Genomic DNA, 27,345 nt, shown 5'->3' on the forward strand with positions numbered 1-27,345 from the left:
CCTCAGAGGAAAAAAAATTCCAATCCATACAGCCATGAAGTGAATGAACTACTAATTCTGATAGCATGGATGAATTTCACAAGCAATGCTGACTGAAAGATATACTGAAACTTACACTATGCTTGTCTATTTATATAGTTCAAAGTTGTGTAAAAAACTAATGTATTGCTTTTGACTACATACATAAGTGGTACAAATTTTAAAAACAGGTCTTACTTTTGGAATTCTCTGAAAGCAGAAGAGAGACTAGGAAATAGGACCAGGCAGTAGGGCCATTAGGAAGATAAGGAAGACCAGCCAATAAGTGTGTGGGAAGCAACAATTTGTGATTCACCAGGACCCCTGAGGAATGCTTTCCAGATTATCTGTCTGGTGGACAGGAGGTGGAGGTACATATATCCATAAGCTTCCATTCTCAGTTGATGGAAGGCTGGTTATCTGGGTGTGTTAACTTCTCCCGTGTTTATGTGTGGATTGAGCGGGCTTGGAGAGGCCAGCCAAGCACTACATATGAAGCAATGTCAGCATAAACTGGGCTCACATCTGCATGTCCAATGGAATGGGGATTGCAGTCAGTGGTGGGCTGAGGAATTGTGGCACAGCACACAAAAATATCTGCCTTAAAAGGCAAGATCACATTTAATAGCAGACAATATGGGGGTCTCCCTGGTGGCACAGGGGGTTGAGCACAGTGCAGCTCTGTGAGGCTGCGATTCCCAGCCGGCCAGGGAGATTCCCACATGGCATGGCAGACCTCTCCTGTCTCACCCGCTGCTCCCCTCAGCAGTGTATTTCAGTCGATCTGCCTCTTCTGCTCCTCACTCTGTCACTGGTGAATCCTCTCACCCTCCCACGCCTGTGGCCTGTACCCCAGCTCTTGTATAAAAATAAAAAATAAATCTTTAAAAAAGGGAAGTGCATAGCCATACAGGTCCACATCAATAAACCAAAAAGATCTCAAACAATTAAATTAAAAAAAAAAAAAAAAGACAATATGGCATTACCTCTAGCAAGGAGAGAAAGAATTCTGATGGTAGAGCTATAAATTGAGGAGGTGGGGTCTTTTTTGGGGAGCGGTAATGTCTCTTGATTTTACGTGCAGTTATATAGATAGCAATTCTCTAAAGGATATATATTTAAAAAACATTCTTTTGTAATTAATTATAGAGGAAACTAAAATTATAGAGGAAACTAAACTAAACAGTAGCCTCAAAGGCCAAGCATTTGGCCTCATTTGTATATTCAAATTATGCATGATGAGGCAGGAGGGCATTGAAAATTTTATTCAATGAGGAGACAGGAAAAAAAGTGATGTAAGATAGACTTTTAATTATAAGGATGGATTGAAAGAAAGATGGATAACATGGGAACCACTTAGGAAACTATATAGTTTAAATATTTGGTAATAACTATGAATTTGTGTGATGACAGGAGCATGTAATGCAGATCAGTTTCCTTGATGGAGATATCAACAGGTATCTGTCTGAGACTTTAAATCTCACTCCGTTCTTTAGATAAAACTGATGAAACCATTTGTTTGCCAGCACAGTTCTTTGTCCCTTGTACGCATTGTGCTTATAACTGTTTTCTCTATGAATTGGAAATACTATATAGGTCTGGTTCTCTCTTTTAGGGTAATCCTTGAGGGGAGAAATTGGTTTCTGATATAAAAGTTGCTTAATAATGTTTACTGAATTAATGAATAAATGAGTGAATTAATGCAGGAGAAATACTTGTCTTTGTGAATCCATGTGCATATTGAATCTATGTGCATATTTATTGCATTAATGAAGGATTTGGCTAATGCTAATACCTAGCTGTATAGGAAATAGGAAAATAGAATGATTAGCAGTAGAGATGATAATTTAAAAAAAACTGGCTTTTGCCTCTCCCACAAAATAGCAAAGCTGTGTTCCTCGACTTGTACTGTCAGGCTACTGTACAAATATGACTAATGTTTCTTGCTGCTCTTTTGACCTTGCTGCTCTTTTGACAGCAAGAATGAATTTTTACAGACTTTTATTCTTTATGGTGAAATTGAGTTCACCTTTCTCTTTTCTCCTGTGAATTTGCCTTTCTCCTTCTCTTAAATCTAATGAGCCCTATAGGGGGTGCTAAGGGATTTCAGTACCTTAGACCTAATAAGTTTACTATTTGTTGAACGTAAAATCATCACTACCATATAGCAAATGTCACAGTAGTTCTATCAATAAGTATTTGTTAAACACATGCGTGAATGATTCAGGCATTTTTTTTTGGGGGGGTTACCCATTTTAAGTGATTTAGTATATAAGAAGTATCTGCAGGCAGGAGCAGCAGCCATGAGCACTGGGGCACTGTGGAGGCACCCGGTGCCAGTCAGATCAAATGCTGTATCTGGGAGCATAGTCTCAGAAGTTACCCAAGACCAATGTCCCGAAACTGAAAAAAGGGAAAAAATACTTCTCAAAAATGATGCCAAAGAAAATTATTTCATAATCCATTTTTTCTTTGTTTGCAGATGTCAGAATGAACAGGGTAAGCAAATAGGAAAAAAAGCAGCTTATGCTTTGTTCTAGCAGGGTGATAGTGCTATCTGGGATAAGATCAGCAGCCTTAAACTTCAATTTTTCACATGGTAGTGATTTAGAGCTGAAAAGAATACATAAAAATGGTTTTCTCCCATCAACATTACCCAGAGACTCCCTCCCTCTCCCCCACTCTACTTTCTTACTGATCTCATGACTATTTGAAAAGAGAAGGGTAGTTAGTAAAAGGAAATGGGATATAAGAACAGAAGGTGAAGTGATATAACTTGAAAAAATCTACATGTTAAAGCAGTTTTATTGATACAGAACTCTTCACAGTGTTTTAATAGATGCAACATTAGGGAACTTAAACTACATAGATTAAAAATACCTTCTCTTACTAAAGTGAGTTAATTATTCTATAAAGAGAAGCTACTGAATTTTTGGATAACTTCATTCTTCATGGTAGAAATGATGCTGAAAACCTTTGTGGTGTAGTATAATTAATATAATTACTTATAGTTTATTTTAAACTCTCCACATAACATTTCCTTTTGCTTTATGTCAAATTTTTATTTGGCCAGGAGACCAATCAGTCAAATTGAAACTAGATTGCAACTTTCATTGTAGTTTTCCTTTGCAAGCAACAAAAGTCACCATTTTCTCCCCTTAATAAGGGAAATGAGTTTTGCTGAGGATGGGAAAGATGTAGGGGAAAGGGCAAGAGGAATAATTTTTATTTTGTCTTGGGAGATGGAAACAGGGCAGATGAACCTGTGTCATAAGTATTATGGTTTCCTGTGCATTCAGTACTGATATAGAGACTCCTGATGGTGCCCAAGACAGCTGCTCACCCAGTCTCCCTTCTTCTCATCTACCCTTTCGTGCAGGAAGGGCAAAGCAATTGACATGTCTCTTCTCTAGGCATATGATGCTTTCTTCTCCCCCATCTTGACTCTTCTGACCCTTCATTCCCTTGCTTCAAAGGAGGGACAAAAGATTGCTTTGAAGGTTAAATAGCATTTCATCATATGTGCAAAAATGGAAAGGTGAAGGATATGTTGGCATGAGATGGTGGAACAGTATGTCTACATGTACAGTCATGCAGGTAGATCAGGTTTGGTCAAATGGGATTTGTAAGAGAATAAAGGTTGAATTCTGATTATCAACTGAAATCGTAAAAAAGATTTTGTAAACTGTAACTGTTTTCTAGAGTTTGTGTCAGGACTGTTCTAAGATTGTTTCTATATGCAACATGTTGTAGTTGCTTTGTGTGGTGTGAAAGCTTTATATAAATGTCATAATCATGTTTTGGAATTAGATTGTATGTCATCATGGTGACATGGTAGAGTATCTGCTGATTTCTCTCGATCTGTATGTTTTGCATTGTTTGTGTATGAAGCAGTCAGGCTAATTTACATTTTAATCCTCTTCAGATTTCTATATTGTAATATATTTTAGTATCCATAAAAATATAGTAAACCTGGTTACTTCTCAGTAGTCCACTTCACTAGTGTATATTAAAAATCTTGGATTTCTTCCTCATCTTCCTCATTTAGTACTTTTTAAGAATTTTAAATATTGTAAAAGCACCTGCTTTGCAGCTGAAGTAACTTTTCACAGGAAGCAGGCAAAATTGCCCAGATGTGAAGATGATTGTTGATTAAATATTTAAGTGGGGAATTATTAGAATTAGTTGCTATTTTTTAATGTAGTCAGATACAAAGAGAAAATGCAAAAACCTGAATCCATAAGTTTCTTGTACTCCAGGCCCAAGGAGAGATCGAGATGTGCTTATGTATTCAATGAAAAGGGTTTCATCACCTTCAAAATCTTACCAATTCCCTTAAGAAATCATGAGCAGGGCCTCCCCGGTGGCGCAGCGGTAGAGCGCTGGGTTGCGAAGCTGCCCGCGGCCTCTGCAGCGCCGGTTCAATCCCCGGCTGCTCCCCGGCCACCAGTGGAGGGTCCCACATGGCGCGCAGACCTCTCCTGCCACCCGCTGCTCCCCTCAGCAGTGTACTTCGGTCCTTCTGCCTGCTCTGCTCCCCGCTCTGGCTCTGGTGAATTCTCTCACCCTCCCGCGCTTCTGACTGTACCCAGTGCATGTATAAACAAAACAAACAAACAAGCAAACAAATAAATAAAGAAAAACATGCCTCTATTAAAAAAAAAAATCTTTAAAAAAAAAAAAGAAATCATGAGCAGGTGACTGGGTAGATGCCTGGCCATTTCTTACCCTTTTTGTTCTCAGCTAAGCACATATTAGCTGGTCTGCAGAGGTGTGGATCTGCCTTTCAATTGCTTATGCTCATGATATCTTCATCCTCAAGGAATTTTAACCCTCTGGAGCTAAAATCTCAAACATGGCCATTTATGGAGAGACATATATAAAGCCCATTTGGGGGAGTTTTCTTGAACAAAAGAATAATCACCTGTAACATTTATTAAAGAATATTTCACTTGCATAACAAAAAAGTTTAAACAATTTTCCAGTTCAATATTTCCTGGACACCTCACAGACAGTTGGCTCTGAGGAAATAGGTATCTTCCTTCTGGTTAGATTATGAAGGAACAAAACGTCAGTCCTGAGAAAGAAAAAACAGTTCTGAGAATCAGAACTAAAAGTCAACTATCTTCAAGGAGTTAACATCCTTTTTCTTAACTTTCTGACCTTTTTGCCAAGGATGGTATATATCAGATTGCTTCTGTGGTATTTGTGAATTTATAAATGTTAAAACTAAGAATTGAAGACGGAGAGTTACAAAGTCCCTGTTTCATCTCTTTTGTTCTTTGAAATTCAGGTGCCCAAGATACTAAAAAATACTTTGTCTGGATGCTTTGAAGATAATGTTGGGGTCTTCCCAACAGAAGAGTGTTTTCTCTTCTCTTCCTGCGTATGGAAAGAAATGCTTACCCACCCTTGTCTTTGGGCCCTGAATCCTAGTCAGAAAAAAGAATTAAAAAACCGATAAAATGAAGCTCCAAGATGACCACATCACATCTCCCTGCAATTATGCCGGAGGAAAAGGTCAGGCTTATGGGAACAATTTGATAGTCTTTGTGCTGAGGCTTTCTGAAGCTGGGTCAGAAAAGACTATTCTCTTTCATTTTGTTCTCTTTGAGGAACAAAAGGGCATTAAGCATCATGGGCAAAGTGCACTTGGGCTGGTGTCTGAGAGGAAGAAGTTGGAACACAGGGCAGAGGAAGAGGATGGGAGAGCAGGGAAGAAGTACTTTCTGGAGCTCTTTTGAGGTGCACACTGGCAGGCATTACTAAGACCAGAACAGTGTTTTTGTTTGTGTCACAGTAAGGTCTTCCTTTGAGTGTTGTTTTACATGTCTCTTTTATACTTTCGTAGTTTTCCACTACTGATGGGAAAATTAAGGGGATTCCTTTGCGACTGGGTCATGAGTCTTGCTTTTCTGTGGCAAGCCCCTTTACTTCAGCAGAATGTACCCCTTGATCTCTATATGACTGGGTGGCTGGGGAGAGTCTCCCTGCCTTGGAGCAGTTGATTTTTATCTTATCAGTACTTTACTAGGAGACCTCTGGGTCCCCGGAGGCAGGTATGGTGTGATGGGGCGCATCATGGGGTTGGGCAATCTTGAAGGAGCAGAATGAATATTGGGGTGACCTAGGAGGCAGACAGGTGCAAGGACAGAGTAATCTGGTTGCCTTAAACCTATCCAGGCTCAATGACTGAACAAGAAGGAAAGTGTCCAAAAGAGAGGTAGCTAACATAATAGTTACTCTGAGTGCTCTTTATAGTTATCCTCTTAGGGCCTCCCTGGTGACACAGGCAGTTGAGCGCAGCACTATGAAGCTGTCTGCAGCCTCTGCAGTGTGGGTTTGATCCCAGCCGGCTGGCGAGAATCCCACATGGTGAAGCAAACCTCTCCTGTCTTGCCCGCTGCTTCCTTCAGCAGTGTATTTCTTCAGTCTGCCTGTTCTGTTCTATGCTCTGTCTCTAGTGAATCCTCTTACCCTCCCTCACATCTGGCCTATACCCAGATTCTTGTATAAAAAAATAAATAAATCTTAGAAGAAAAAATTATCCTTTCATAAAGGAAATCACTGTTCAAAATTATAAGTTGATGCTTTTTTTTTTTTTTTCCAAAAGCACTTAAAAAAAATGTCATCTACCACTCATGGTCCTCAAGTCTGACCCTGGAGCAGATGTCCTTGGGAAACTGGGATCTTTCTTTGCTGCAGTATCTTTTCCAATGAACGGGGACCATTCAGTGTCCCGTCAGACCATCTTCTGAATGATCCTTAGTGGTAGGTGAATCCTGGAAAAATCATGAATAGTCCCAAAGTGTAGAAATTTGTATCAATGAGAATATATGTGTTACATATGTGATGTATTGTACTATCCTTTGAAAGGAACTCTGGTTATATGATAGCATGCTTTTCAAAAAGCTTTTTTAGAAAGATACTAAACTTTCACATACAGATAATAACTATGTCACACAAACTCCAGGCAGTTTAGTAAATAAAGTATAATATTACACATTTGTATTTGTCAGGCAACTAATCGGCATATAATCCCATATAGTCAGGAGCAATGGAGACATAGATATGGCAAAGGTTATAACTCAAAAAGGATTTGGGAATCACTGAGCCATTGGGTAAAACTTCTGCAGATTTTCAACTTTTATTTTTGTCAACTCTATTAAAGAGCTGAATTAAAATGTTGTGGATAACTCACTTTATTGGGCTACTTCAATTTATGAAAGATATTTTTTTCATATGAATAAAACATCTAATCTGGCTAAACTCTGCAGTATAATTAGAAATGTTTCTAACATATGATTTCATCTTTTTGAAAAGTATGCCAGAGTTAAACAGAGTGCAGAGGATATACTCATATGAAAATAATGCAATATAATACATTTTATTTTGTTTTTTTAAATATTTATTTATGCATACAGTAACTGAGGTACAGGCCAGAGATGTGGGGAGTGAGAGGATTCACCAGAGACAGAGTGGGGAACAGAACAGGTAGATTGACAGAAATACACTGCTGAGGGGAGCAGCGGGCAAGACAGGAGAGGTCTGCTGTGCCATGTGGGTCATCTCCCTGGCCTGGGTTCGAACTCATGCTGCAGTGGCTGCTGATGGCTTCATAGTGCTCTGTTTTAACCCCTTGTGCCACCAGGCCCTAATACAATACATTTTAATGAATTTAAATCAAGTAAAAGCAAAAGTTAATCTGATGACAACATGATGATAACTTTGCTCAAAATACCAGTAATAGATATAATTTATAGATTATTTTGATGCAGTAGTTAGACTCCTTGGGCATATGTAAGATTGTAGAGGTAATTGAGTTGGTAGTTTTGTAGACTGACTATAATACCTAGAGAGTAGGAGCTTGTCCCTGCTTGTAAAAAACCAGTGGATTTTACTCTAGTTTAAAGAAATGGTACAAATTTTGCATGACCTTGACTAAGATTTTTAGGACAGTTGATATTGAGATATGTCCTTATTTCAGTTTTTGTAAATTAATTTAGAACAACTTAGAGATGCCAATAATATCTTGGTTCTTCTGAGAAATATATTCTCTTTGTTTACATATCTGTCACTAAAAAAAAAGCAATGCATTTAAAAATCAGCACTGATAAGTGGAAATGGAGTCATGCTGTCTGGCAAAAATAAGAAAAGAGCAACGTCTTAGAAACTGACTTTGTGGTTAAGGCGGTCTTTTAAGTCTCACCGGAAGTTAATTAAAATGAACTTTTTTTTTCACTTTTAAAGTTTATCATCTTTGAGTTTACTCACTTAGTGGCAGATGCCAGAGAATTCCCCAATCCATGGTACTAATTGAAAAACAACTCTTCAATCTGGATGAGAGCTCGGACATTGCAAAAATCTCTGTTTAGTAGGATTAAAGGGTTTGCAATCTAAATATCTTGATTTGGAAGAAATGTGAAGAATTTCAAGGTTTCCATTCTTAAAACCATGAACAAGGGACCAGACCAGGCTGAGCTTATTTCTCCAAATTCTTTTGGAGCTCAAAGTGTGTGGTGACTAGGATGCCTCTGGGGTGATATCCAGGGGTTATGTATATGTAATCTGAGTATATCCTTATTTTAAAAGCATGTATATTAGTTCATATCCTGATTCCTTCAGGGAACATCAGTTTGCTTTGATCAGTAAGTCTCAAGGTCTGTGATATTTTTCCTGGCTAGCCTGGTGAGCAAGCACTTCGACTCCTGTCCTGCAAAGATAACACGTCTGGTGGAGATGACTATCTCTGTGTGGGCTAGTTTACCAGCAGTTACTTCACCTTGTGCATTTTCAGTGTTTGTTTTCATGTGCCACAGACAATATTTGCAGCTATTGTCTTTCTCTTCTCAAGGTTACTTCAGACTTTTCTCAAAACAGAATAGCCTGTGTAATAGAGATTTACCCATTGCTAACAAGTGTAGCAAGTTGGAGATAACCCTAATGCTCCTTTGAAGGGTTTTCTTCTTTTTTTTTTCTTTTAGCCTCTAGTAGTTAATCTATCACCTTACAGTGTCCCTGATTGAATCATAAAATTGATGACACCCTGGAGAAATCTCTGAATAATACTCATTTTAGCGAAGCACCAGAATTTCTCCCCCCTAAGGAACAGCCAGGCTGTGAAGAGTGAACTACTGATTTTTCACTCCAACTTCAGTGGGTTAGACTGGCAAAAGCTGGAACCCTGGGCAATGTCCTCAGTACAAGAAGAATCCCTTGAAGTCAGAGAAGTCAGGGAAGATTAAAGATATGCTGGTCCCACTTCAACAAATAAAGGAGAAAATTACAAGCAGAGTTAGTAAAGCCAAAAATCTTGCTTAAAAAATTTTAAAAATGATTGTAATGTGGAGACTGATGCTTGAGTAAAATTCATTTTGCAAAGACTTGTTTGGGATTTTGAAATTTAATCATTTTCAGCTGTAGAACAAATGTTCAGCTCACATAAGCTGACTTCATATATTTTACAGATTTTTCCCCCTTGCCCTTTTTATTTATTTATATATTTATTTGTTTGCATTTCATGGTGCATTGTGACCACATGTCTCTAATTCACCTTCCATCTCTGGTGGTATAGCAGTGAATTATAGTGTGGTAAAGGAAGGAGATTGGACTTCAGTTTAATACCTGAGTTTTGATACTGGTTTTTAAAATTACTAGTGTGTGACTCTGACAAATAGCATCAAGTCTTTCCATCTCAGTTTCCTCATCAATAAAATGGGATAACTATAAGGCACCTATAATTTTTTTATCTGTGACATAGGAAACTCTCTATGTGGTAGCTGTTTTTGTAACCATAATTACTGTTGTGAATGAAGGTGAGCCTAAACTGATATTAAAAACCACATTTAGTGAGTTTTTCTATTAGATTAAAAGAAATAAAATCTTATGGGCGATATGGAACAAGGATGTACTGTTTAAAATCAATTTAGTACTCTAATTTGACATATGTATCATATTATGCCATGTATCTTCACTCTCAAGCTCATCTGTGTTCTAGTGAATTAAATAATGAATCTCTTTGGGTGTGAGTGAAATTTTCCAGAGGTTCTTCTCTAAAAGTAATTAATATGAAGATAAATTTTATATCTTTTTCTTTTATCACTAGCTTGGGGATCATCTGGGGTCCTTATGGCCTCTTAATTTTCTTCTGGCTTCCCTGGGGGGCAGGGTGTGTGTGTGTGAATCTGCCTACCTGGTACTTGATGATAATGGGAAGGAAAATTTTCCCTTTTGCTCTATTTATGCTAAGACATCAGTTAAGAAGCTTGTGTAGTTTTGAATCATTTCAAATACCTTCTCATAAAGGTATGCCACCACTTGGGAGAAGTATAATTTCTTTAGAAAATCCTTAATTTTGTTTACGTTCATGTTGACCAGTTACTTTGTAGGGTCACTTATTTTTTTATACAATCAAAGTTATTCATATTTAACCTTCATATTTCATTCTTTGTTACTGTTTTGAAATAAGCAAACACTTGCTGACACATGTTTCTGTCACATTCTTTGCTTTCCCTAATGGGCAAGTTCAGACTCAGAAGACAAAAGTCCAGTGGAAAGTACCGGAACTGAGGAAAGGATATTTGCCTAACCACCCACATTACTGAATGCTTTTTTGGGAATCTGCTATGTGTAAGATGATGTCCTACCCACATGCATGTAACCGTTGCCTTACTGAAAATCAAATCCGATTCTACAAGGAAGTCAGAAAAAAAAAATATTTTTCTCTCAAGTTAAACCAGATTTGTTTAAAACAATCATGCTAGTTTTAAAAATTGTAAACTGTCCCACTATAAGCATATAACCATTCATAGCTTTTTTTCAAAAAACATTTATTCAAGTTGACTTTGCTACCTCAGTTTTTAGAGAAGATAATAGAGGTTTTATTTATAAGAAAAAATTTAAGGACAACTAAGAGCTATAAGTTAAATGTGTGTGTGTGTGTATTTTATCATTCCTCAGTAGCTTTTAGGCAATCCAGAACTCGAACTTTATTTGCTATAGTTGTCTCTGACCTCTGACTTGCTCATCCATGGACTCTATAGCAAACAATACTTGATCAATCTATGACATTTCACTGAAACAGCCTTTTAACTGTGGAGATTGCTGCCTTTGATTTCCCTGACACTGTTTGTATGTCCTTGTTCTTGTCTTTCTGACCATTCTTTTTTTTTTTCCAGTCTCCTTTACTTCCTCTTTTAACTTTACTAATTTCTTAAAATTGGTTTTTCCCTGGGGTTCCATTCTTGACCCCTTTGTTTCTATATGCATTCCCTGGGCTTCTTTACTAACTGTGATTCCACGTATCATGGAGACCCTGATGAACCCACGATATTAATCTCCAGTCCTGCCTACCTGCCCTGGACAACTAACTCAATATTTTGCAGATGCCTTAAATTCCAAGTGTCCACAGTACAACACATTTTCTTTCTTTCACCACTGTTCTAAGACCTGTTTTTCTTCATTTTTTTTTTTTTTTAAATCTTGCTGCATCATCACCTACCATCAGAACTTACCAAAATCTTCTGTTAAGTTAGGCTCTGCCAGACTCCTTCCCTCCAGGAACTTTGCTCATGTTCTTTTACTACCTGGAACATGTAGCTATACTTTCACTTAGTTAACACCATCCTCCTCATCTTATGCTAATTCCTCTGAGAAATTCTCCCATTTATTTCTTACAAACTTTCTAAAAACTCTTTTTGCCTTCATAGAACTTTACTGTATCCTAAAGCAATATATACACTTGAGTGATTATCCAATAAAGGAGTATAATTTTTTTTAACTTGTCCCAGTGTTTTCCAAGAGCACAGGTTCCATAATTATTTTGGCTCACCATTTTATTTTCATCAAAAAGTGCAATCCCTGATACATGGAATGCTCTCAATAAATCCTCTTGGATATTGAATAACCTCTGGTTGGCACCTCCTCATGCTCTTACCTTCTATCAGTTGCCATATCCTTTTTCTTCAAAAGAGATCAGGTATCGTTCAAATCTGCACTTTCATTATCATCCACTTTACTATTTCTTAGAGAAGGACTTGACATTAGCATCCCTTGCCTACTCTAAGCCTCACTTCTAGCCACCAGCTTATTAGTATTGTTATGTTTTAGACACAAAGTACAAAAGATGTACTCTCCTGCCTTGGAACCTTTAATGAAGCCCAAAATTCTCTAGAAACACCTGAGCCTGGCCTATAAGACTCTTGACAACTTGATTTTTAACCTCTCTTTCCAATATCATTTTACTACCATATTTTCTGCAAAAGTTTCATATGCCTTGAATATACCATATTATTTCATTTTGAATTGGCTCCCTCTGTTATTTTGAACTTTCCTTCATCTGTGTATTGAACTCTAACACATGAATATTACAATATTATTTAATCCAAATCATTTTTAATCCATCACTTCTGCCACCTGAATTCTGATCACGCTTCTTGTATCACTGCTTTGACAAGTAGCAATACTCTGCTTTGCTCCAACTGAGACTCTTGCTAAGTGTTCTCTAATCACGTGTGTTGATCTTATTTGTGAGTCAAAATCCAGGGTGACCCTATTTTCTTGCTTCCCTGCTGTAACTCTGTTATTGAAGTACATTTATTGATTCATTTTTAACATAGCTATCCACCCTTGAGGAAATTAATACAGGTATTTGAGGGACTGGGATGGAAATCAACTTGGATAATTCTCCATGTCCAAAATAAAATTTCTTATTAGTCACAGTCAAGTTTTCTGGTCTTGTTTTGTCACTGGGAAAATCTCACTTGAGAACTAGGTTGTGGGGGCTAGTGTGAAGTCCATATCCTCCAACTTCCCTTTCCGGTGGATCTTACCAAGTCTTGGCAAAAGAGTTCTCCTGTTAGACCTCATAGTTAACTAGCTTATAAAAATAAATCATGAACTGAAACCAAGAAACAGAAAGCTGAATGAAAAGATATATCTAAAAATTAATGCATAAATGATTAGTTTTTGAAGTTGTAAAAATAAATTATTGTTGGTATTATAAGTCTAAAAATTATATTTCTGCAGTTAGCACAGATATTTCTGTAGTTAGTGGTTTGGAGTCGATCCCTTTGTGTAGTTTAGAAAGATGGAATTTGAACTTATCTAATACAATATGGTGCAGTGAAATAATTTGGCCATCTGCCATTTATTGAGATATTGGCCTATAATATACTTAGGCTTTCTTCCATTATTATTTTTTTTTTTTTAACATGTAAATATTTTTTTTTTTTAATTTTTTTTTTTTTTAATAGAGGCATGTTTTTCATTTATTTATTTGTTTGTTTGTTTTGTTTATACATGCACTGGGTACAGTCAGAAGCACGGGAGGGTGAGAAAACCCACCAGAGCCAGAGCGGGGAGCAGAGCAGGCAGAGGGACCGAAGTACACTGCTGAGGGGAGCAGCGGGCGGCAGGAGAGGTCTGCGCACCATGTGGGACCCTCCTCCGGTGGCCGGGGAGCAGCCGGGAATCGAACCGGCGCTGCAGAGGCTGCAGGCAGCTTCGCAACCCAGCGCTCAACCACTGCGCCACCGGGGAGGCCCTCTTCCATTATTTTTTAAGGCAAAGGGGAATTATGATCTTTGTTTAGATACATGCTGATAATAAAACAGAAGAAAACCATTAGTTCAGAACAGAGTTTTCCACTATGCTGAACCCTGATAGAAAAATGTCCTTTGTATATTTATTGCCAAAAAAGGCATGGTAAAATATAGTAGTATCTAGAGTGTACATGTAAAGTATGTACTCTATAACTTTCCTCTAGTAAGACTAGAAATAGTGCTTTCATATGGTTGTCCTCACAATGAACTTAAGATAATGGGTGGGATGCAATTCAAGAAAAGAAATTCTATAAGGATGGGAAATACAGCCAGTGTGTTCTGATTCTGATGATTTAGCAAAATACAAGAAATTAAAAATATATTGATTTTCTTTTCACAAAAAAGATAGAAATTACCAAACATGTTTAGGGAATGTTTTTACAGAAAACATAAATGCTTGGAGGGTTAAATGTTTTTATAAACTAATATGGCAAAATGGCATAGTTAATTGTGCAAGATTACTGGGGACAAGAAAATATGTAAAGGTGTCAAGCTATCACAAAATCAAAGGTGGCCTGTGGATAATTTACACTAATTAAACCCCAGTAGATTTTTTTCTCTGTATTATGTTCATTCATTAGCTTAGATAGCTTATCAATATTAATCAAGTTAAAGTACTGAGTTGGTCATTGTTAAATCTCTTTACTCCTATTACCTTTCAAGATTTAACTCAAGCCCCACCAATCCCCAAATCTTTGTTTACTTGTATGATCTGTATTATAGAACATATGTAACTGTATAATTTTGTGCTTCAGTTGTTTGTGTCACAAGCATGGTCCTATTATCATTAGCAAATTATCCTCAAACAATGCAGTTTAATAATGCAAGACTCTAATGTATGCCTCACATAGTTAAAAATGAATGTTAAGGCCAGGACTCATCTGGAAACCAAATCTTTTTTTTTTTCTCAGGTAAGTCCATGATGAATATCTAGGAGCAGAAATGCATTCAAGACTGAATGGGTCTTAAAGGACAAGATGGTAGAATTTTATTGAGACATCAAATACTTTAGTTTCCTCCCTCCTAAGAAAGGGCTCTGGTTCCGTGTTGGTCTGTTCATTGATATCTCTGATTCAGGGATACAGATTTTTACCAAATATCATTCCATCACTCTTTTTTTTTTTACAGCAATACATAAGTGGAATACTTTTCTACAGCTATTTTCTATTAGTCAACATTTTATATAATTCATTACTTACTGAAAATATTATATTTTAGTTGTTAGTATTGCTTTTTAGTTTTCATAGCCCAGATTCAGTGCACAGATATTTCATTGGAACATTACTGCTTCTATAAAGATTCTCCATCTCTGTCCTGGAATGTAGCCCATCATTGAAATTACAGTTATATGTAATGAACAAGCTAACTGTTCTAGTATGGTACATGAAACCTCATTTGTGATAATGGGATTTGACTTGTCTTCCTCCTCTCACTTTTAATAATATCATAATGCTGATGCATTTGAATGTAATTAGCGTGAGCAGTCTTAAGAAATGCTTTACTACACCAGAAAACATGAATTAGTACTTCATTATTATTGTTTTTCCAGACATTTACTTTTGGGACCAAGCCAAATGTATATCTGGTACTTGCACTGTGATAATAGGAGCTGTGAGTGTATGTTGTCAAGATTAATTTTATGACACATATTCTTAACGACAAGAACATTTATCCTCTGTGGTGGTGTTGGAATGGACTGACTTATTTTTGGAGAGCATTAGAGGGCAAAAACTAGAAGATGGCAAGTGAAAAGTTCCTTTTCCTTTCCTTTGTGTACACATACATAGTGGGAAAATAGAAATATGTTTGTTTCTCACTCATGAATTATTCACGTGAGGTAAAATATAATATGGGAGTCTGAGCACCAAACATTTTAATATAAATGAAGTTTGAGTAAAATATCTTAACAATTAGCCATTAAACTATATTTGACCAAAGCTTCATCCTACTTATACAAGCAGAAGATACTAGTGAACAATATTTTTACAGGGAAATGTAGTGACAGATACTAAAGTCACAGCTTCATTTGGGAGGACCTCGACCAAAGGCCTTCTGTGCTTTAGGAAATCTCTGAGATGGATGGATGGATGTATGACAGCCCATCCATGGCTTGTTTTTGGTAGAGAGCTCAGGCAGATTTGCTGACATCTGAACTCCCTCCTGCTGTGTGATTGAAATGCCTCTTTCAATAGTTGCTTTCTCAGATGAGAGTGAATATGATATCTCTAAGGTCTGAAGTTAATTTTTGAGGTGTTCTACCTACTAGCTGGAGATTCAACATCCATAACTTCAGAGAACTTTGAGTAATTTCTAAATTTCTGGAGGTTTTAGAGAGTGCTCACCAGGATTGGCATTCCCCCTGAATATTATCTCAGATATAGCACAAAGCACTGTCTAGAAATTATTACCACCTCCTCTCATTGTGGATGTACACATCATGCTGATTTTAAAATTGTACTAATGATCCTCCACTGGACATATCCCTTCGACATCTGTTATATTGTGAATCCTTCCATGGTATAGCATAAGATGTGGAATTGTAATTTACTCATGTGTATAGTGTATAGCAATTAGCATGTTATAGATGGAATAGATCTTAGAAATCTTTCCATCTTGACATTGTAAATTGGTTTATACTTTTGTGTTAACTAGTGAAATTGTAGTGACATTATGGATCATTTCTTCTTTTTTTTAAGTTATACTTCATATAACATCGATGAAATAGTTTTTTTTCCACAAGTAGTGTTCCCTTTATTTTTTTATATTTTATATATATTTTTAAAATTTTATACATTTTTTGAAGTATCCTGGGAATGCATTTAGATTAGATTACTTGTGTCTGTCTATCCAGTATAAAGAAAGGTGGCAAGAAGAGTAGGTATTTTGACATTTCTCATCTATTTCAATATTCCAAATTTACAGAAAAAAACTCAGAGGTTCATATGTTGACACTATTATTATGTGACACTATTATGTGACACATCAGAGATTGTGCAACATATTCACATATGCAATCTATTCACATAATTAGTCAATAAAAGTTAATATTGTTAATTTTTGCAACAGTCCTGTAAGGTATGAATTATTTCAAATTAGTTGTGAAACTGATGATATTTAAGTTTACAAAATAAGTTAGTGGTACACTGAAATCAAAAATAATATCTTCTGTTCATCAGTTGAGATCCTTGCCACAATGAAGCTGAGAATTATTTTATCAGTTAGGAATTGCTTTGTGAGGAATAGAGAATCTGATTCATGAATGATAGCTTAAATTTTTTACTACCGACCATCCACTAGCCATATCCCTTAAAAATCTGTTAGATGCTGAATCTTGGGTATAGCATTAAGTTTTCACTCAAGTTCATTGGATTTTTATTGCTGCCATAACAAATTACCACAAATTTGGAGAAATAAATTAACACAAATTAATTATCTTAGAGTTGTGGAGGTCTGAAGTCAGCTTCACTTAACAAAAATCAAAGTGTCGGTGGGACTGTATTCTTTTGGAATCTCTGGCGAAAATCTTAAAAAAAAAAAAAAAAAAAAACTTTGCAGCTTCTAATGGCAGCTTGCATTGCATTCCTTGGTTCATGGCCCCTTCCTCTGTCTTAAAAGTCAGTAGTTTAGTATCTTGTTTCCTCTCTGACCTCTGCTTCCATCCTGACATCTTTTCTCTCGTATACTTTTTCCTCCCTTTTATAATTATGTTTCTGTTTATTTTGGGTAATCCTGGGCAATCTTTCCATCTCAAAGCATTTCACTTGATTACACCTGTGAAGTACATTGTAAATATGACATTCACAGTTTTGAGAGACTAGGACATGGACATTTGGGGATAGGGAAAGGCATATCAACTAATTGCACAGATGGCTAATGTAGATACTCGGGGATGGTGCCGTAACTCATGAGTATACCAGTTCATTATATCATCAATGGCTCAGGTTCCTTCTTTCTCACTTGGCCATCTCTAAAGTTAGGTCTATTATCTCATTGTTGCAAGATTACTACTGTGGTAAAACGTGTAAGACTTGTCTTTGGGAAAAAAGAGGACTATGCACAAAGGCATAGTACAGAAAAGAAAATTCAGTGAACCAGTTTTCTACCTAGTTGCCTGCAATAAAATTTATTTTAGAATATTAGGTTATAGAATTTACAGGAGTATAGAATTAAGATTACTGATTATAAAGACTAATGACATAGATAGGATCATACCCAGAACATCACAGGGCTCTTCTAGTAAAAAAAAAAAAAAAAAATCACAGTTGCTGCTGTCCCAGATTAGCAGTGGCTATTCATGAATTTTGGATCTAGATTCTAGAAGATCCATGATACTACCTCCATATAGCACAAGCTTAAAGTTTTCCCCACTAATGGCCACTCACTGGAAACAGCTCTTGGAGCAGGTCCTCCAGAGAGCAGAGCCTGAGACAAGGGTTTACATATTAACATTTTATTTGAGAGGTACAAATCTAGGAGTAAGGATGAGGAAAAAATGGAGGCAGAACAAGGTGCTATGATGCATTTCTGTTTCGGCTCCTACTATAGTAGTAGCTTAACTTAAGTGTCCATTTGTGGCGGTTTCCAGAGGCTATGAAATGCAGAGCTGATTTCTTTAAAAGGGAAAAGGAGAAATTTATCTAGGGAGTTTTCTCTCACATGCATTTACTATTGGCTAAGGTAACCCCACAGCACGCCAGTCCACTCATGCTTAAGCCTGCTGATGACCATTTAGAGGGTTAGATTTCACTCCTGATTTTGTGACATTTCATCTGAGTAAGTGGAGGTGCAACTAAGGATAGTTTTACCACCTGAGGGGTGTTGACCATGGGGGCCAGAGCTTAATGTCAGGGTGGTGACACAGTCCAGAAGTGGGTATCCCTTCTGGAAGGAAGCAGTTCAAAGAATGTAAGGATGCATTCAAAGACAGTAATAATGTAAGGATGCATGGCAGGTTTTTGTCCTATACAGGAGAATTTTTGATTTTCACTTTAGAAAAGCTGTTCTCACAATTTAGAAAATTATCATAACATAGGGAGGGTGTTCACAAGAAGTTGGGTAGCCCCCAGTGACAGATGTCCAATACCACCAGTCATACCCAATTACCCAATTAAAGTATATGGATTTCTGCTGATGTCTAATTCTTTCCCTGACTTATTGGTCCCCAAAACATCACACTGGAGTGACTTGAGCTTTAATTCTGTCATGCCTAAGTATCTCCTAACATTTTCCTTCAGTGACCCGGGAAGCTGAACTTTCTTAATTGGATTAGTGGCATTTTGCTGCTTCAAACTGAAACACGATCCACTGGCCTAAACTAGCTAGTGCTTTATAATCTACACCATCTATCTTGTGGTCATTGTTGAAGTATTAGAGCTAACCTAGGGAGACAGGAAGTGGCATTAGAATTCTGTTTAACCCTGCTTAGAGATTGAGTCTGAGATAATAAAAACAGTGTAATTTTTCTATATCAGCATACATCTTTCCTGCAGAGCTAAGGTCTGCAAAGAAAAGCCAAAAAGGAACTTTTCAGTCAGTCAGGATAAATATTTCCTGTGCATTCTGTATTTCAAAGAGCCTTCCAGTCAACTGTTTTCTTATAATGAGAGAGTGAATTCTACAAACCTAATCCCATTTACCAAAATACCAAAGTAATCTGTACCTTGTATCAAATAATTATGTCTGAGGTAAGCTTAGGGAGTTTAGTCATTTGTAAAGGGTTGTTTTCCCCATAACAAAGTCTCTAAATAGAATTATCAAGTCTATCAAATGTTAATTTGTCAAGAAAAACAGAATAGCTAATAAGGAAAATTAGATTTATATTGTAAATACAGTATTATCCTGAAGCCTTCCATGTCTCCAAAAGGAAGTATGGCTGAAATATGATTGAGGGAAAATCTTAATCAACTAAACTATAAAGTCATTTTCTCTTCAATGTACTGGAGAATCTTGTTCTGTGGTAGTATTTGGGAGAACACCACCACCACATTTGAGGTTTTCTATGGAATATACATTTACAAGAACAACCCTGACTTTGGGATCCTAATCTTTAGCTGTAGCTTATCACCTGTAGAAAACACCCTCTTTCACAAAGCCAGGAGAGGTTGTCCTGGGTCCTCAGAGAACACAGCTAATATTCCTGCACAATGGTAGATACCATGCTACAGGCAGGATTTCCGAGGATTCCAGTGTTTCCAATGGGTGAGGCTTCCTGTACTTTGCCTCAGAAAGTAGATATTGCTCACATGGTTGTAGATGCTTAAAGGGCCGATGTCCTTCCTGGACTTCTCAGAATATAAAGGTGCTTGCTCCATACTCTGTTTTGTCCAATTTGCCTGGCTCTTGTTTCCCTTTGTCTTCACTCTTCCTTCTATAAAATTAGTCAGGTGAATTATATTTTTGAGAGGTTGGCCTTATTTACAGCTTCCAATTGCTTTTGTGAAAATCAGTATCTGTTTTATTACATTATTGGTAATTTATTTAAATTTAGGGTAGGGACTGCCCATGTTTCCTTGTATCCCAATGAAGACAGAAAGAGATGTGGAGTTTTCAAAAAAGAATAAAATTAGATAGAAGGCTGCTCACACAAAGTCTCTTTCTATTCTAAAGAAAAATCAGAAAACTTCTCTCCTGTCCCTACTTGGCTCGTAACTGACATGATTCGCCAATGGCTAGTGATTGTGTTAGCTACTTCCCCTTCCTCTCATTTTCAGTAGAAATGACCAGAACTGAGAGAAGCTTACAGTGTGGCAACTACTCAGTCTTAATCAAGTAGCCTTGAAGATCTGCAAGTTCATTGGTTAGACCCTTGGTTAGTAGAGAAACACTTAGTTGAAAATAAATATCTTTCATTAGGATGTGCCTAATACTTCCCATTTTCTCACTGTTCTCTTCCACACAACCATCTGATGCCCTTTCTGTACTTTGTGCTCTGCTATGTTCCCTTCTAAGCTGTTTTTTTTTTTTTTAAAGATTTTTATTATTTATATAAGCACTGGGATACAGGCCAGAGGCGCAGGAGGGAGAGAGAATTCACCAGAGTTAGAGCAGGGAACAGAACAGGCAGAGTGAAGAAATACACTGCTGAGGGGGAGCAGCGGGCAAGACAGGAGAGGTCTGCTGCACCATGTGGGAATCTCCCTGGCCGGCAGGGAATCGAACCGGTGCTGCAGAGGCTGCGGACAGCTTCACAGGGCTGCGCTCAACCTGCTGTGCCATAGGGGTGGCCCTTAGCCATTCTTTTTTAAAGGTAGTTTAAGAAAAACATTTTAAATTTTTTAAAAGACTTTATATATTATGAATAATTAATATTGAAGATATATTTTATAAAATATGTTACTATATTATGTTTATGTTAGATAAGTATGTTTTCAATGTACAAAAAGATTATATACATTTTGAAACTAAAAAACTTAATACTATTGATCAAAGGTAAGTAACTTTGACATTTTATTTAGTATTTGCTATGAATATATACATATTTATACGTTGGTTTTGAAAAATTGGGATTACTCTACAACAGTGTATTACAAATATTTCTCAGGTAATAATAACTTCTACATTAGGATTTTTAATCACTTTTCTACTTTACTACAATTTTATCGCTCATTTAATCAACCCTATAATTTTGGATATTTATGTTGTTTTGAAATCTTTGCTGTCATAAATCATGCTATCACAAACCTTATTTTTAATACTTTTTATTTTATATAATTCTTACATCATTTTTCATTTTTGCACAGTGTACACATTTTCATTTTGGTTATATTCCCCATACAATTCCCACCCCCCTTATTTTGACCCTAATCCCTCCTCTCCTCCCCCACCCCGCTAGTATAGCTCTGGTTTATAGTTGCTTGTTGATTTTGATTTTCACTTTATTATAATTAGTCTTTTTACCTGGTCCCTTATTTAGGTTTTCTAAATTCCTGCTATGAGTGAGACATCTGGTATTTTGCTTTTTCTTTCTGGCTTATTTCGCTGTGTATGATCCCTTCCAACTCCATCCACGTGGCTGCAAATTGCATGCATTTAATCTTTTTTGATTGCTGAGTAATAATTCATTTTGTATATATGCCATGTCTTCTTGATCCAGTCATCTATTTTTGGGCATTTGGGTTGTTTCCAGAGCTTAGCTATTGTAAATAGTACTGCTCTAAACATAGGGGTGCAGGTGCCCTATTGAATTAATGTTTCTGTGTCCTTTGGGTAAATACCTAGGAGTGGAATTGCTGGATCACATGGATGCTCCATCTTTAGCAGGTTGAGGAATCTCCAGACAGCTTTCCATAGTGGTTGGACCAGTTTGCACTCCCACCAACAGTGCAGGAGAGTTCCTTTTTCTCCACATCCTTGCCAACATTTGTTGTTGCTAGTTTTTTTAATATGTGCCATTCTCACTGGTGTAAGATGGTATCTCATTGTAGTTTTGATGTGCATTTCCCTGATTACAAGTGATGTTGAACATTTTTTTATATGCCTGTTGGCCATTTTCATTTCCTCTTTGGAGAAATATAGGCGAAACTCTACATGACATGTACCTCAAAAACATCATTACAGACATATCACCCAAAGCAGTGATAGTGAAGGCAAAGATAAACAGCTGGGACTACATCAAATTAAAAAGATTCTGCACAGCAAAAGAGACAATAACCAAAACAAAGAGAAACCCTACCAACTGGGAGAAAATTTTTGCACACAACACTAATGATAAAGGACTGATAACAAAACTCTACAAAGAGCTGATGAGACTCAACAAAATCAAAGAAAATAATCCAGTCAAAAAATGAGCAGAAGAGCTATCACGGACTTTTTAATTAAAACTTTTAACACATTTCTCAGAATTTCTTTGGGGTCAGTTCTTCTGATGGGAAATTTCAAATCAGAGTATAGCTTTATAGGGCTTTGATTGCCAAAATATCACCAGAAAGGTAATATTTAATGTATTTTTCACTTACAATATGTGAGTTTACTTAACAATATTGAGATTATTTGATCTTTGTTTAACCCATTTTATAAGAAAAAAATCAATTGTATTGTTTTTATTTCTTTGACTAAACTTCAATTAACTTTATTCATTGGTGATGTATATGTGTATATATATACATATATATAGATACATAGACCTATCTATAGCTATATATGACTTAGAAGGGCCTTTGCATTATATGGCTTAAAAGGGCCTTTGCCAAATGTAAGTCCTTACTTACATTTTCTCCTGGTTTTCTAATTTTTTTTTTTAAAGATTTATTAGTTTATGCATACAAGAGCTGCAGTATAGGTCAGAGATGTGGGGGGTGAGAAGATACACCAGAGACTGAGTGGGAAACAGAACAGGCAGATTGGCTGAAGTCCACTGCTAAGGGGAGCAGTGGGTGAGTCAGGAGAGGTCTGCTGCGCCATGTGAATTGCTCCCTGGCTGCCTGGGGATCGAACTCTTGCTGCAAAGGCTGACGATTGCTTCATAGTGTGGTGCTTAACCCCTTGCGCCACCAGGGAGGCCCTACATTTTTCTTTTTTAAACTGCTTTTGCATTATTTAATCCCTTTGGAAATTATTTTGCAGACTATGGTAAGAGACTTAAATTTTATTTTCCAAGAGGATAAGTAATACTCTGAGAATTTTTTTGACTTTTTCTGTCTGTTACATAATACCCTATTGTTGTGGTAAATAATTGACTAACTAAAATTTCATCTTTTATACCACTTTCTGAGAGGGTTTGGTTGAAGAGTAAGGATTCTGGTGATGGTGGCAAAGTTTGAAAGATAGTAGACAAGTAGTTGCTTCTGATTTCTACTAGAGTTGTAGAATTTTAGTTACTCTGGATTCAGGTTCTCACAGGTAAAATACGGGTGATAGAAACATCAATATTTAGTTCCAGCAGGGATCAAGAGAAAGTAGCTTTCATAACCATTGCTATTATCTCTACTATTCCTAACTCTAATAACAACATTTATACCACTCAAAATTTATGGAGGTCTTACATATTCAAGATTGTGCTTAGATATCAACTTTTCATAAAATACAATAAATGCACGAAGATATGAACTTAATTTATAATGTCTCAATTTTATAAGAAGAGCAAATTCAGATTGAGTGTTAGAGAAGTTGACTAAATTATTTAATGTTTAAAGCCTGTTTGAAAAGTAAATTAAATTATCTGAAGAGTAGGGTCTTATTCCATGCTGCACCTGGATAGTCAACAATTAATTTGATATCAATGCTTATGTGAAAGTTAAATCCTCAATTACCAAAGAGATGACTACACATTTTGATAGTCTACATAACACTGTAGCATTTGTCCTGATGTCTGTTGTAGGAATCTATCTGCCTTTCAACTCTATTTTTGTGAATTCTGATTGAGATTGAACTTTGTTTTTGTATGTGGTTGAGCTACATAATTTTTGGCATAATTTTTACTTTTTTTATCACAGCAATTATATTAACATTATTAGAATATAGTGAGTTGCAAACCATAAACAATGGTCTCTTGTGGTTTTCCTGTTTTTTAAAGTGACAATAAGCCTTACCTAGAGGCTGCAATTAGTATGTTTGCCTATTCCAACCTGTGCTGGGAATTCTTTCTAATAAATATTATTAGAAGAAAAAAGATGGTTAGTGAAGGGTAGGTAGATCAAGGGTGAAAAATTAATTCATTTTGTTAGCTGTGAGTTGGGGCAAGACATGTATATTGTGTGCACTTCAATTCCTCTATCTTACAGATAATCTTACCTCGTTAATTTGTCTTGAGAAGTGATTTTAAAAACATAACATACTTTTGAAATTCTGAAATGCTATAGAAAATATTAGGAACTTACAGTTACCAAGAGGGTAGCTATTTACTCTTAGTATATTAATTCTGATTTAATTGTGATAGATAGGATTTTTTTTAAGATTTATTTATTTATGCATACAAGAGCTGGGGTACAGGCCAGAGGTGTGGGGGGTGAGAGGATCTACCAGAGACAGAGTGGGGAACAGAACAGGCAGATTGAAATACACTGCTAAGGGGAGCAGCAGGCATGACAGGAGAGGTCTGCTGCGCCATGTGGGTTGCTCCCTGGCTGTGGGGATCGAACTCGTGCTGCAGAGGCTGTGGATTGCTTCTTAGTGCGGTGCTTAACCCCTTGCCCCACCAGGGAGGCCCCATGATGGATAAGATATTAATTTAGTTTGTGGATATGACTATATACTTAATATCCATTATAAAACCAAAAGCATTAGACTATATGCCTAAATATCAGTTTATTTTGTTTTCCAGAGGTAAAGTTTGGGCTTCTGAGATATAGAAGGTGGAAAATTATGTAAACTGTATTTAAATCTTAGTCTGTTTATCTGTCTATCTTTATATGGAGTGAAGTCAAAACCCCTTTTAACTAAATCAAATTATCACTTAGATTGATAGAAAGAATACCATTCATATCATAAAACAATTTGTTCTCATTCTAAAATTCCAATTAAAATATACTATTCAAAATGTATTAATGATATTATAAAATGACTTAATAATTCCATTAATGAACAGTTTTTGAGAAAAAATTATATATACACATAGAAAAAATTGTTTAGTAATTTTAAGATGTAGTAACACAAACTTATTAATGCAGTGATTTACTAAAAGAATCATATATGTAATTAAAGTTCTATATCTGATAATGAAGTAGTCCTAGGCAAATGGAATACTTTGACAGCCTAACTTAACTTTATCCAAGTACTACTATATAAATAAATGTGCCACCGCTAATAACATTTTCTAATTTTTTATCACAAGTTTCAGGTATACAGTATCATAATTCCACATCTGTATATGTTGTATCATGATCATCACCAAGAGTCTAGTTGCCATTTGTCACTGTACAATTGACCCCTTTTACCTATTTCACCATCTCCTCAGTCCCTTCCCCTTGGGTAGCCATTATATTTTCTTTATTTAAGAATTTGTTTTTCTTTGGTTTTGCTTGTTTGCTTGTTACAATAATTCCCATCACGTTTCATCTATGTTGTCTCAATTGGCAAAATTTCATCTTTTTAATAGCTGAATATTATTCATGTGTGTGTGTCCACGTGTGTGCACACATGTGTGCACATGTGATGTCTGTCATTTTATTCATTGATGGACACTATGTTGGTTTCATAACTTGGTTGTTGTGAGTTTGCTGCAGTGAACATAAGTGTGTATTTATCTTTTGAAATTAGTGGGTTTGTATGCACCCACTATAGAAAATGTCCTGGGGATGCCTCAGAATATTAGGAATAGAAATACTTTATGATCTAGTTATTCAGCTTCTGAATATGTTCTACTTTTAACATTAGCAATAGAATTATAGTTAAGCTATTTCTAGAAGATTTTGATTTTCATGGGATGTACAAGTCTTTATATTCTAGATTCAGTATTTAAAGTTACCTGAAGTATTGGATGGTTACTCTAAAAAAACCCAGGTCACTAGATAGCATTGAATACCATTAAATTGTGAGAAATTTTATGTTATGGGTTCACTTACTGTTTTTGTCTTAGTAAGTAATACTTAAAGAAAAAAAAAGCTGCTTGTCTGCAGTAGGAAACAGAGCTGAGTAATGAGAATTAAAGCTTAAAATTTAAATTCATTTTCTATTAATCTATATTAATTTTGTATACATATGTTTCTCTGCCTATGAGCTCAGACCACTCCTTTTCTGTAAGCTTTCTGCATATAGTATATGCTACTGATTATTTGACTGGATGATATCATAGTCATTATCCATTAGTAAACATCAAACTGAATCACTATTGTTGCTTTCTTCATTATTTCATATTTTGGTATAAAGAGAGAACTTTTATCATCATTTAGTCACAAATTATTCATTGATTATGTCTGCTACAATTTGGGACTCAGAATAAGTTTTAGAAACAGCAACAAAATCAATGGAGATATTAAAGTCATTTGAGGGAGAAATTAATATTTATTGAGCTGCTCATAATTCTGGAATATAAATAGTCCTTTGGCAACAATATAATACAGTAGGTGAAAGCATGGGACTTTTGCAACCAATATACTTTCATTTTAACTAGGCCTGTAGTGTGACTACTTTGGTGGCAATGAGTGGGTCACAGCTTTTTTAAATTATGAAAGGATATAATATCAATCATACACATTTATCACAAGGGTCTAGATGATGTAAATAAACCAAACACAGTGCATAGTGACTTGTATACTATAGTCTCTCAAAATAAAATACTGTTTCTTCAAACCAGATAGACCTTGTTAAAAGCCTGGTTTTGTTTCTTACTAGCTTCATGACTTCATGTTTACAAATTCACCTGGTGAATTTGCCTGCATGGGGAGAAATTATTCTCACTTATTCTTTTCCAACAACTACTAAAAATCTGTTAATCAATTCTGTTATTTTTTTTCTCCTAAAACTAAAAATATTAGAGTGATAATCTAGATAATTCTGCCATGACTAGCTAGTACAGAGATGGGTGAGTTGTTCATGCTCAAAAGTATTTGGTCAGTCAAGTCCTGGAATGTAATGCCCAAACAGAAAAATGTAATGCCCAAAGAGGTATGATTCAATCTAACAGTATTTACTTTTCCAAGTATATAGTATTTTATGTCTCTCACCTTATGTGGCACATCTACCAGAGGAAACATGGAAAGAAAGAAATCCCATTGCTAGTAAGAAAACAAAGTTAAATTTTTCCTTATCTTAAATTTTGTAACTGCAATGTGTGGTCAGTCATTTTATTTCA

The 27,345-nt window shown here is 36.1% G+C and overlaps 1 long non-coding RNA gene across 1 annotated transcript in view; it reads left to right on the top strand.

The window, feature by feature from the left end:
• Positions 1-27,345, top strand: part of LOC119247629 (uncharacterized) — a 260,801-nt gene that overhangs the window by 124,707 nt on the left and 108,749 nt on the right. The window contains exons 4-5 of the long non-coding RNA XR_008550746.1: positions 5,312-5,763; positions 6,632-6,789. This is a non-coding gene — a long non-coding RNA (uncharacterized LOC119247629). The remainder of the gene's footprint in view (positions 1-5,311; positions 5,764-6,631; positions 6,790-27,345) is intronic.

Source organism: Talpa occidentalis, unplaced genomic scaffold, assembly GCF_014898055.3.
Source record: "Talpa occidentalis isolate TD23 unplaced genomic scaffold, MPIMG_talOcc4v2.1, whole genome shotgun sequence".
NCBI lineage: Eukaryota > Metazoa > Chordata > Mammalia > Eulipotyphla > Talpidae > Talpa > Talpa occidentalis.